This window comes from Mus caroli, unplaced genomic scaffold (genome assembly GCF_978045245.1).
Source record: "Mus caroli unplaced genomic scaffold, Mus_caroli_1 scaffold_7, whole genome shotgun sequence".
Taxonomy (NCBI): Eukaryota; Metazoa; Chordata; class Mammalia; order Rodentia; family Muridae; genus Mus; species Mus caroli.
Window position 1 is genome coordinate 53431028 of NW_028227262.1, and position 12325 is coordinate 53443352.

General features: G+C 40.0%; 1 pseudogene; it reads left to right on the plus strand.

Annotated features, from left to right (window-relative positions):
- The first annotated feature begins 627 nt into the window (after positions 1–627).
- On the plus strand, positions 628–984 carry LOC110297120 (transcription elongation factor SPT4-A-like; annotated as a pseudogene).
- Positions 985–12325: the final 11341 nt, after the last annotated feature.

The following is a 12325-nucleotide window of genomic DNA, read 5'->3' on the forward strand; positions in this document are numbered from 1 at the left end:
AGCAACACAGGCACTAAAGGTCAATCAGAAAAATTTAAAAAATCAACAAAAGAATAAAACAGAAAAAAATGCCCATATTCACAGCCACCAAGTGGAATACCACTCCTTCTCTCCCATTAACCTTCAAAGGCAGACCAGCCTTGCCGAAGACTCTACGTCCCATGACATTATAGGTAGAATCTTGCAGCTGGTGAAACTGGAGCAAAGTGTCACTGAGTTGAATTTCAGATTGTCCCTAAGAATAGAGAAGACTTTCAGTGACTGATGGTAATAAGAGTGCAGGCATCTGTATCTTTTCCAGAAGTCTTGGTACCCATTCCAATGCTTCGAACCCAGGATGTCCCTGTAGCCAACTGTAAGTGGGCTGCAGCTGTAAGCCTCTTAACTTTGCAGTCTAGCATCTCTCTTGTTTTCTCAGAGGTCCTCAAGATGCTGCATACTTGACCTTTTGCTTCTGTATGTTATGTTTCAAGAGCCTCCAAGACAGTAAACTACTGGGATTTGAGAAATCTTCCTTTTTTAATACTAATACTATAGACCTGGCATCTGAAAAAAAAAGTCACACTAATGAAAATATTGTCGCTGTTTACTTCCTGAGGCTGTAGAACCTGTGTTGCCATATTGGTGAGGATGACCCTGGAGATGGTACCGAAGGACCTGTGGCATCCACGGGCTTGTTTGCTGTGCTCATTAGTCAAGACTATAGTCCAGTTTGAATACGATGGGTGTGACAATTGCGGTGCATACTTACAAATGAAGGGCAACAGAGAGATGGTTTATGACTGCATCAGCTCTTTATTTGATGGAATCATTGCGATGATGAGTCCAGAGGGCAGCTAAGTCTCCAAGTGGCAGCACGTCAGTAACTTTAAGCCAGGTGTATATGCTGTGTCTGTCACTGGTTGCCTGCCCCAAGGAATCATGCAAGAGCTGAAAAGTCAAGGACTGGCCTACAAATTCAGAGACACAGCAATAAAAACCTAGCTAGGTGCAGGCCATAGCATCTTGTTCTTTACTTCTGTATTGTTTTCTTGTGGAACTAAACAGGTGGGACCCCAAAGACTCTCTGCCCTCCATCTCAGAATCAGCAGACTCCACAAAATCAGCATACCCGGCCTTAAGTCATCTCACTTTCTCTGCCCATTGGTGAAGTGGGAGTATCTGGACAGATTCTCAGAGACTCTATTAGGAGAGTAAGATGCTGATTACCCACCTCAGTTCAGGGTTTTGCCTTTGTCTATGGGCAGGACTTTGGTTTAAATACCAATAAAATGAATCTTTGGAACAAGAAAAGAAGGGAAGGGGAAGGGAAGGGGGAAGGGGGGAGAGAAGGGAGAAAAGAAAAGAAAAAAGAAAACATTGTTTGAATCCAGACATGTAGATCACTACAACCATGTCTTTTGTGGCTTCTGTTTCCTGCTGAAGCACAGGTCTTCACACTGAGCCTGTTGTGATGAACCTTATTATACGTATCCACTTATTTTGAAGATTTTGCTCTCCAAAAGACTCAACCTCAAGAGCCCTGAGTACATGTGTGGACCAGAATTTCCAATTTGTAGACTCACAATTAACCCACTGCTAAAACACACACAAAAAACTAGAAGTCTCTACATTATGGGTTCTCAAGCCAGACATGGAAAAGTAGAGTATTGCCCATACCCTGGACAGTTCTCAGAGAACTTGGCAGGAGTGGGGCCATTCCCTATCCAAATCAGGCTTGGATCTAGTCAATTCACCTCAGATAAAGGCTATGTCATGATAAAGCCAGTTAGGTTTCTGTTTCCCCACCAGAGAACTGGCTTCTCAGAAATCATGTGACCTACAGTCTGCTAATCTAGTTGACATCCTTGGAAGGCCATTGCCTTCACTGTGGAACTTCATCCCTTCTCCCTTTTTTCTTCCCCTCCCTCCTGACATGAGCTCTATAAGCTAATCCTGCTATTTCAATGGACAAGCTGTCTTCTGAAACAATGTTCCTGGTTATTCACAGAGCTGTACTCACCACTGCCTGAAACCCTGTTCCCCAGCTCCTCCACATCTTGAGAACACCATTGCACAGGGGCAGGGGACCCACACTACCCATTTGTGTATATTTCTTACACACCTTCAGCAAGAGAGACATGTTGAGGGTCTTATCCAACATGGTGGACCCCAAACTGAGACCTTGATGACTTCATACTTCATGGCTTTCTTTGGCTCTGGTGGAGTGAGATCCATTCAGATGACAGAAAGACAGTGAGATATTACTTCTTTGGAGGCAGATGGGAGAGAAGCCTAAGATCCTGGGGTTTGTAAAGAGAATTTAGGTAGCCTGGGGAAATGCCTGCTTGGAAATAGAGTATAGACTCTACTGCAAGACTTCCATAGCTAAAATCCCACTTCAACCAGCAAATAACCCTCTGACCTTGAATAGCATATTTAAATACTCCATGATCTAGAATTAGGTAAAGTAATATAACTAGTATCTCCTTTGTATGATGGTTAGGATTAGCTAAATCTGTACCAGCAAAGATCTTAGCATCATCTTTAGACCTTATGAGATTCTTATTTACTGATATTTACAGTCATCACCACCACTGCCACCATCCCTCTTAAGACTGAGTCATGACATTGCAAGTCTCCAGACCCTAATCTTTATGTAAAATAATCAATACTTAATGGGCCCCCTAAGGCTAAACTATCTCTTGATCCTTGAGTAAGTATTTTCTGTGTAGAAGATCCACCCATATTCTTTTGGCTCCAACATATACAGAGACCTAACTGGCTGACCTCCACTTTGATATCTTCTAAAAGATGTTATTATGGGTAGACTTGAAAGACAAAGAGTCCCTCTCAAATGTTATCACAACCTGAGTTTATTCTCAACCAGGAACTGTCCCAAGGCAGGCAGCCAGTGATGCTCAAACAGTGATGAACTAGGCTTCCTGGATAGATAGTTCCTAAAAGTAAAAAATCCCAGGCTTTGGTCGAGGTCTTCAGATTCCAAACATACACAAACTGTTGCATAGCTGTGACTCACCTTTTTGTTTCATTCATTGATCTGATTATTGCCACTATACTTTTGGTTATCAAGACAGGGGTAAAGCAAGCCCCCTAACATGTTTTTAATAGCAATAGCCATAAGCAGGCCATGGAGCCCATGACATATACTTCAGCATTTATATTCTTTCCATCCAAGCAGGAATATGGCACTCAATTAAATTGTGGAACTGCTCAAAAACATGAACACCAAAAAAGACAGCCAATATATGAATATACATGGGCATCTTCTCCTCTTTGACAGTTCATAATTGATACCTGACTACTTAATATATAATGAGGTTCATAGATTGTGTAAAAATGAAATATGTAATGAGTACAATTAGAAAAGAAAAGATGGAAGTTTTCTGATGTAATGTGTGGGGTGATATATTAAAGGAATTGTGATTATAATGTTGTCTTTGTTAGGGTTTTACTGCTGTTAACAGACACCATGACAAAGGCAAGTCTTATAAAAGACAACATTTAATTGGGCTGGCTTATAGGTTCAGAAGTTCAGTCCATGATCATCAAGGCAGAAGTACAGCATCGTCCGGGCAGGCATAATGTAGGAAGAGCTGAGGGTTCAATACCTTTTTCCAAAGGAAAACAGGAGAAGGCTGGCTTCCAGGCAGCTAGGATGAGGGTCTTAAAGCCCAAACCCACAGTGACACACTTCCTCCATCAAGGGCACACCTCCAAATAGTGCAACTCCCTGAGCAAAGCAGATTCAAACCACCACAAACGTATTATGAATTCTAGAATATTTACTAAAAATCAAAGAGCAAACCACGGACACAAATTAAAGCATAGTCAATCAAAAGGAATATAAAATAGTAAAATGGAAAAAAGAATACATCAAAAAGATAATTAAAAGCAAGGGGACACTTTGAATCTAAATATACTTTTTTAAAAAATATCTTATATTCAGAGCCTAGAACTTTTGCTAGGCCTCAAAACTGAGCTGATAATACATTATAGTGTCTCTCAAGACTGATATTTGCTCAGACTATTTGTTTAATCTGCTTTTAAGAGAACAATGTGAGGCGAGAGCCACAGAGCCTCTGAGGTGGCGCCATTTTCGGCTCCAGACAACCGGCCACCTTCCTGGTCAGAGCACAGGTGTCCGCCCGGCCTGAGAGGCTTCTGCCACAGGTTTGGCAGGAGCTATCTTGGTTCCGGGACTCCGCGGAGGGCAGTCTGCACAGGCCAAAGCAACACAGCTTCTGGGAAAGATCCTGTTTTGGGCCTTCATCTTCGGCCAGGAGAAGGTCCAAACACCAGATAACTGTGCACCTTCCCTGAAAGAGGAGACCTTGCCTGCAGAGACTGTCCTGACCACTGAAACTCAGAGAAGAGAGCTAGTCTCCCAGGTCTGCTCATAGAGGGTAACAAAATCACCAGAGGAACAATCTCGAAACAGAGACAACTATAACAACTAACTCCAGAGATTACCAGATAGCAAACGGTAAACGTAAGAATCTTACTAACAGAAACCAGGACCACTCACCATCATCAGAAACCAGCACTCCCACTTCGCCCAGTCCAGGGCACCTGAAAAGCTAGACCTGGATTTAAAAGCATATCTCATGATGATAGTAGAGGACATCAAGAAGGACTTAAATAACTCACTTAAAGAAATACAGGAGAACACTGCTAAACAAGTAGAAGACATTAAAGAGGAAAGACAAAAATCCCTCAAAGAATTGCAGGAAAACACAACGAAACAGGTGATGGAATTGAATAAAACCATCCAAGACCTAAAAAGGGAAGTAGACACAATAAAGAAAACCCAAAATGAGGCAACGCTGGAGATAGAAACCCTAGAAAAGAAATCTGGAACCATAGATGCAAGCATCAGAAACAGAATACAAGAGATAGAAGAGAGAATCTCAGGTGCAGAAGATTCCATAGAGAACATCGGCACAACAATCAAAGAAAATGGAAAATGAAAAAAGATCCTAACTCAAACATCCAGGAAATCCAGGACACAATGAGAAGACCAAACCTACGGATAATAAGAGTGGATGAGAATGAAGATTTTCAACTCAAAGGACCAGCAAACATCTTCAACAAAATTATTGAAGAAAACTTCCCAAATCTAAAGAAAGAGATGCCCATGAACATACAAGAAGCCTACAGAACTCCAAATAGGCTGGACCAGAAAAGAAATTCCTCCCGACACATAATAATCAGAACAACAAATGCACTAAATAAAGATAGAATACAAAAAGCAGTAAGGGAAAAAGGTCAAGTAACATATAAAGGCAAGCCTATCAGAATTACACCAGATTTTTCACCAGAGACTATGAAAGCCAGAAGAGCCTGGACAGATGTTATACAGAAACTAAGAGAACACAAATTCCAGCCCAGGCTACTATATCCAGCCAAACTCTCAATTAACATAGATGGAGAAACCAAAGTATTCCACCACAAAACCAAATTCACACATTATCTCTCCACAAATCCAGCCCTTCAAAGGATAATAACAGAAAAAAACCAATACAAGGACGGGAACCATGCCCTAGAAAAAACAAGAAGGTAATCCCTCAACAAACCTAAAAGAAGACAGCCACAAGAACAGAATGCCATTTTTAACAACAAATATAACAGGAAGCAACAATTACTTTTCCTTAATATCTCTTAATATCAATGGACTCAACTCCCCGATAAAAAGACATAGACTAACAAACTGGCTACACAAACAAGACCCAACATTTTGCTGTTTACAGGAAACTCATCTCAGAGAAAAAGATAGACACTACCTCAGAATGAAAGGCTGGAAAACAATTTTCCAAGCAAATGGTATGTAGAAACAAGCTGGAGTAGCCATTCTAATATCTGATAAGATTGACTTCCAACCCAAAATAATCAAAAAAGACAAGGAAGGGCACTTCATACTAATCAAAGGTAAAATCCTCCAAGAGGAACTCTCAATTCTGAATATATATGCTCCAAATAAAAGGGCAGCCACATTCATTAAAGAAACTTTAGTAAAGCTCAAAGCACACATTGCACCTCATACAATAATAGTGGGAGACTTCAACACACCACTTTCACCAATGGACAAATCATGGAAACAGAAACTAAACAGGGACACAGTGAAACTAACAGAAGTGATGAAACAAATGGACTTAACAGATATCTACAGAACATTTTATCCTAAAACAAAAGGATATACCTTCTTCTCAGCACCCCATGGTACCTTCTCCAAAAATGACCACATAATTGGTCACAAAACAAGCCTCAACATATACAAAAATATTGAAATTGTCCCATGCATCCTCTCAGATCACCATGGACTAAGGCTGTTCTTCAATAACAAAATAACTAATATAAAGCCAACATTCACGTGGAAACTGAACAACACTCTTCTCAATGATAACTTGGTCAAGGAAGGAATAAAGAAAGAAATTAAGGACTTTTTGGAGTTTAATGAGGTCCCACTTGTCAATTCTCGATCTTACAACACAAGCCATTGCTGTTCTATTCAAGAATTTTTCCCCTGTGCCCATATCTTCAAGGCTTTTCCCCACTTTCTCCTCTATAAGTTTCAGTGTCTCTGGTTTTATGTGAAGTTCCTTGATCCACTTAGACTTGACCTTAGTACAAGGAGATAGGAATGGATCGGTTCGCATTCTTCTACATGTTAACAACCAGTTGTGCCAGCACCATTTGTTGAAAATGCTGCCTTTCTTCCACTGGATGGTTTTAGCTCCCTTGTCAAAGATCAAGTGACCGTAGGTGTGTGGGTTCATTTCTGGGTCTTCAATTCTATTCCATTGGTCTATTTGTCTGTCACTATACCAGTACCATGCAGTTTTTATCACAATTTCTCTGTAGTAAAGCTTTAGGTCCAGCATGGTGATTCCAACAGAGGTTCTTTTATCCTTGAGAAGAGTTTTTGCTATCCTAGGTTTTTTATTATTCCAGATGAATTTTCAGATTGCACTTACTAATTCGTTGAAGAATTGAGTTGGAATTTTGATGGGGATTGCATTGAATCTGTAGATTGCTTTTGGCAAGATAGCCATTTTTACAATGTTGATCCTGCCAATCCATGAGCATGGGAAATCTTTCCATCTTCTGAGATCTTCTATAATTTCTTTCTTCAGAGACTTGAAGTTTTTATTATACAGATCTTTCACTTCCTTAGTTAGAGTCACGCCAAGAAATTTTATATTATTTGTGACTATTGAGAAGGGTGTTGTTTCCCTGATTACTTTCTCAGCCTGTTTATTCTTTGTGTAGAGAAAGGCCATTGATTTGTTTGAGTTAATTTTATATCCAGCTACTTCACCGAAGCTGTTTATCAGGTTTAGGAGTTCTCTGGTGGAATTTTTAGGGTCACTTATATATACTATCATATCATCTGCAAAAAGTGATATTTTGACTTCATCTTTTCCAATTTGTATCCCTTTGATCTCCTTTTGTTGTCGAATTGCTCTGGCTAGGACTTCAAGTACTATGTTGAATAGGTATGGAGAAAGTGGACAGCCTTGTCTAGTCCCTGATTTTAGAGGGATTGCTTCAAGCTTCTCACCATTTACTTTGATGTTGGCTACTGGTTTGCTGTAGATTGCTTTTATCATGTTTAGGTATGGGCCTTGAATTCCTGATCTTTCCAAGACTTTTATCATGAATGGGTGTTGGATCTTGTCAAATGCTTTTTCCGCATCTAACGAGATGACCATGTGGTTTTTGTCTTTGAGTTTGTTTATATACTGGATTATGTTGATGGATTTCCGTATATTGAACCATCCCTGCATCCCTGGGATGAAACCTACTTGGTCAGGATGGATATTGTTTTGATGTGTTCTTGGATTCGGTTAGCAAGAACTTTATTGAGGATTTTTGCATCAATATTCATAAGGGATATTGGTCTGAAGTTTTCTTTGTTGGGTCTTTTTGTGGTTTAGGTATCAGAGTAATTGTGGCTTCATAGAATGAGTTGGGTAGAGTACCTTCTGTTTCTATTTTGTGGAATAGTTTGTGAAGAACTGGGATTAGATCTTCTTTGAAGGTCTGATAGAACTCTGCACTAAACCCATCTGGTCCTGGGCTTTTTTTAGTTGGGAGACTATTAATGACTGCTTCTATTTCTTTGGGGGATATAGGGCTGTTTAGATCATTAACCTGATCTTGATTCAACTTTGGTACCTGGTATCTGTCTAGGAACTTCTCCATTTCATCCAGGTTCTCCAGTTTTGTTGAGTATAGCCTTTGGTAGAAGGATCTGATGGTGTTTTGGATGTCTTCAGGATCTGTTGTTATGTCTCCTTTTTCATTTCTGATTTTGTTAATTAGGATGCTTTCCCTGTGCCCTCTAGTGAGTCTGGCTAAGGGTTTATCTATCTTGTTGATTTTCTCAAAGAACCAGCTCCTTGATTGGTTGATTCTTTGAATAGTTCTTCTTGTTTCCACTTGATTGATTTCGCCCCTGAGTTTGATTATTTCCTGCCGTCTACTCCTCTTGGGTGAATTTGCTTCCTTTTGTTCTAGTGCTTTTAGGTGTGTTGTCAACCTGCTTATGTGTGCTCTCTCTAGTTTCTTTTTGGAGGCACTCAGAGATATGAGTTTTCCTCTTAGAAATGCTTTCATTGCGTCCCTTAAGTTTGGGTATGTTGTGGCTTCATTTTCATTGAACTCTAAAAAGTCCTTAATTTCTTTCTTTATTCCTTCCTTGACCAAGGTATCATTGAGAAGAGTGTTGTTCAGTTTCCACGTGAAGGTTGGCTTTCTATTATTTATTTTGTTATTGAAGATCAGCCTTAGTCCATGGTGATCTGAGAGGATGCATGGGACAATTTCAATATTTTTGTATCTGTTGAGGCCTGTTTTGTGACCAATTATGTGGTCAATTTTGGAGAAGGTACCATGAGGTGCTGAGAAGAAGGTATATCCTTTTGTTTTAGGATAGAATGTTCTGTAGATATCTGCCAGATCCATTTGATTCATAATTTCTGTTAGTTTCACTGTGTCCCTGTTTAGTTTCTGTTTCCATGATCTGTCCATTGGTGAAAGTGGTGTGTTGAAGTCTCCCACTATTATTGTATGAGGTGCAATGTGTGCTTTGAGATTTACTAAAGTTTCTTTAATGAATGTGGCTGCCTTTGTATTTGGAGCATAGATATTCAGGATTGATAATTCCTCTTGGAGGATTTTACCTTTGATGAGTTTGAAGTGTCCCCCCCTGTCTTTTTTAATGACTTTGGGTTGGAAGTCAATCTTATCAGATATTAGAATGGCTACTCCAGCTTGTTTCTACATACCATTTGCTTGGAAAATTGTTTTCCAGCCTTTCATTCTGAGGTAGTGTCTATCTTTTTCTCTGAGATGAGTTTCCTGTAAGCAGCAAAATGTTGGGTCTTATTTGTGTAGCCAGTTTGTTAGTCAATGTCTTTTTATCGGGGAGTTGAATCCATTGATATTAAGAGATATTAAGGAAAAGTAATTGTTGTTTCCTGTTATTTTTGTTGTTAAAGTTGGCATTCTGTTCTTGTGGCTGTCTTCTTTTAGGTTTGTTGAGGGATTACCTTCTTGTTGTTTCTAGGGCGTGGTTCCTGTCCTTGTATTGTTTTTTTTCTGTTATTATCCTTTGAAGGGCTGGATTCGTGGAGAGATAATGTGTGAATTTGGTTTTGTGGTGGAATACTTTGGTTTCTCCATCTATGTTAATTGAGAGTTTGGCTGGGTATAGTAGCCTGGGCTGGAATTTGTGTTCTTTTAGTGTCTGTATAACATCTGTCCAGGACCTTCTGGCTTTCATAGTCTCTGGTGAAAAATCTGGTGTAATTCTGATAGGCTTGCCTTTATATGTTACTTGGACTTTTTCTCTTACTGCTTTTAGTATTCTATCTTTATTTAGAGCATTTGTTGTTCTGATTATTATGTGTCGGGAGGTATTTCTTTTCTGGTCCAGTCTATTTGGAGTTCTGTAGGCTTCTTGTATGTTCATGGGCATCTCTTTCTTTAGATTTGGGAAGTTTTCTTCTATAATTTTGTTGAAGATGTTTGCTGGTCCTTTGAGTTGAAAATCTTCATTCTCATCCACTCCTATTATCCGTAGGTTTGGTCTTCTCATTATGTCCTGTATTTCTTGGATGTTTTGAGTTAGGATCTTTTTGCATTTTACATTTTCCTTGATTGTTGTGCCGATGTTCTCTATGGAATCTTCTGCACCTGAGATTCTCTCTTCCATCTCTTGTATTCTGTTGCTGATGCTGGTATCTATGGTTCCAGATTTCTTTCCTAGGGTTTCTATCTCCAGTGTTGCCTCATTTTGGGTTTTCTTTATTGTGTCTACTTCCCTTTTTAGGTCTAGTATGGTTTTGTTCATTTCCATCATCTCTTTGGATGTGTTTTCCTGTTTTTCTTTAAGGATTTCTACCTGTTTGATTAGGTTATCCTGTTTTTCTTTAAGGATTTGTAACTCTTTAGCAGTGTTCTCCTGCAATTCTTTAAGGGATTTTTGTGCTTCCTCTTTAATGTCTTCTACCTGTTTACCAGTGTTCCTTTGTATTTCTTTAAGTGTGTTATTAAAGTCCTTCTTGAAGTCCTCTACCATCATCATGAGATATGCTTTTAGATCCGTGTCTAGCTTTTCCGGTGTGTTGGGGTGCCCTGGACTGGGCGAAGTGGGAGTGCTGGGTTCTGATGATGGTGAGTGGTCTTGGTTTCTGTTAGTAAGATTATTATGTTTACCTTTCGCCATCTGGTAATCTCTGGGGTTAGTTGTTGTCGTTGTCAATGTTTAAAGATTGGAGCAGAAGCTGTGTTCCACTCACCAGAAGTCTCAAAATCCTGTGGCGGGGGTCGTGGGTAGCTGGCGGGTGTCAGCCGACCCTGCGCTCTAGCTACCCCGGTGCTGGTCCGGCCGGATGAGGCCTGTGGCCCTACTCAGGCCGGTTTTCTGCTTCCCTAACTAATGCAGTCTCAGCTCCTGCGCGCAATTGGATTGGAGCAGAAGCTGTGTTCCACTCACCAGAAGTCTCAAGATCCTGTGGTGGGTGTTGTGGGTAGCTGGCGGGTGTCAGCTGACCCTGCACCCTAGCTACCCCGGTGCTTTTCACATTGCTGCAATTTTAAGTTATGTACTTATAGTAACCATTCACAGAAAACAGCAAACAGGTCAAAAGTGACCTTATAGAACAAACTATTCATGATAAATGTTGAAAGCAACATACAGATATTGCTTACCGGTATGTTTATAGTGCTCAGTGCTTTGGAATCGGTTGTGGACAGTTGGAGTAAGTAGCTTAATTCCTTAGGAAACTCTGCTAAAGATTTCTATAAAGTATTCCTCATCCCTTCCCCATGCTATACTTCCTGTAGTGGTCAAAATATAGGGCAAAGCCCTTTCTTAGAGACAGCCAGGCATCAGGCAGGCATAGAGACAAGACAGACAGATACAGCAGACAAGATATGGCAAGTGGGATAGTCAGATTCCCAGTCATGCATCAAAAGGATAGACAGACAGATAGACAGACAGGCAGACAGACAATAGGCAGACTACAGACAAGTCCCAAAGCACAAACTAAAGACAGATGACACAGGAGAAAAGTAGAGAGTTAAAAGTAAGGCTTGTTCTTGTTCAAAGCCTACCAAGAGGAAGTGGGGAATTTTTTTCTTTCCTCAGTACATCAAAAGCTATGTTTAATACATTTGAAGACCTTTCCAAATATACTGATAATCACATGAAATGTAAATAGTATAAACATCCCAATAAAAATATAATGATTGGGCTGGAAAGATGGCCCAGAATGTAAGAACACTGACTGCTTTTCTGAGAACTCAGATTGGTGGCTCACAACTGTAACTCCAGTTCCAGGGCACCTGATGCCCTCATTTGGCCTCAGCTGGCACCTGGCATATAAAGTATTCCCAGATATACATGCAGACAAGAGTCCCATGTAAAATAAAAATTTAAACTTAAATCGTGAAATAAAAATAATTGTTAAGTATAACATTGAGTGGTGTTCTGCCTATAAGGAAATTACTTTAAACATAAAGTCATGGACTGGTTAATATTTTAAAAAATGGAAGTATATATTCCATACAAATAATAATCAAAAAGAAAGAGGGGCTAGGATCACAGCTCAGTGGATAAAATGCTTGCTTTGCAAGCCTGAGAAATGGAGTTTGAATCCCCAGAACCATGTACAAATTAGGCAGGTTTGGTGGCTGCCTATAACCCCAGCACTCAGTAGGCAGAAGTGGGATCCCTAGCCAAAATCTGCATGCTCTGAGTTCAGCAGTAGACTTTCCCTCAGAGAGTAAGATGAGAGCTATTGAAGAAGACTCCGGA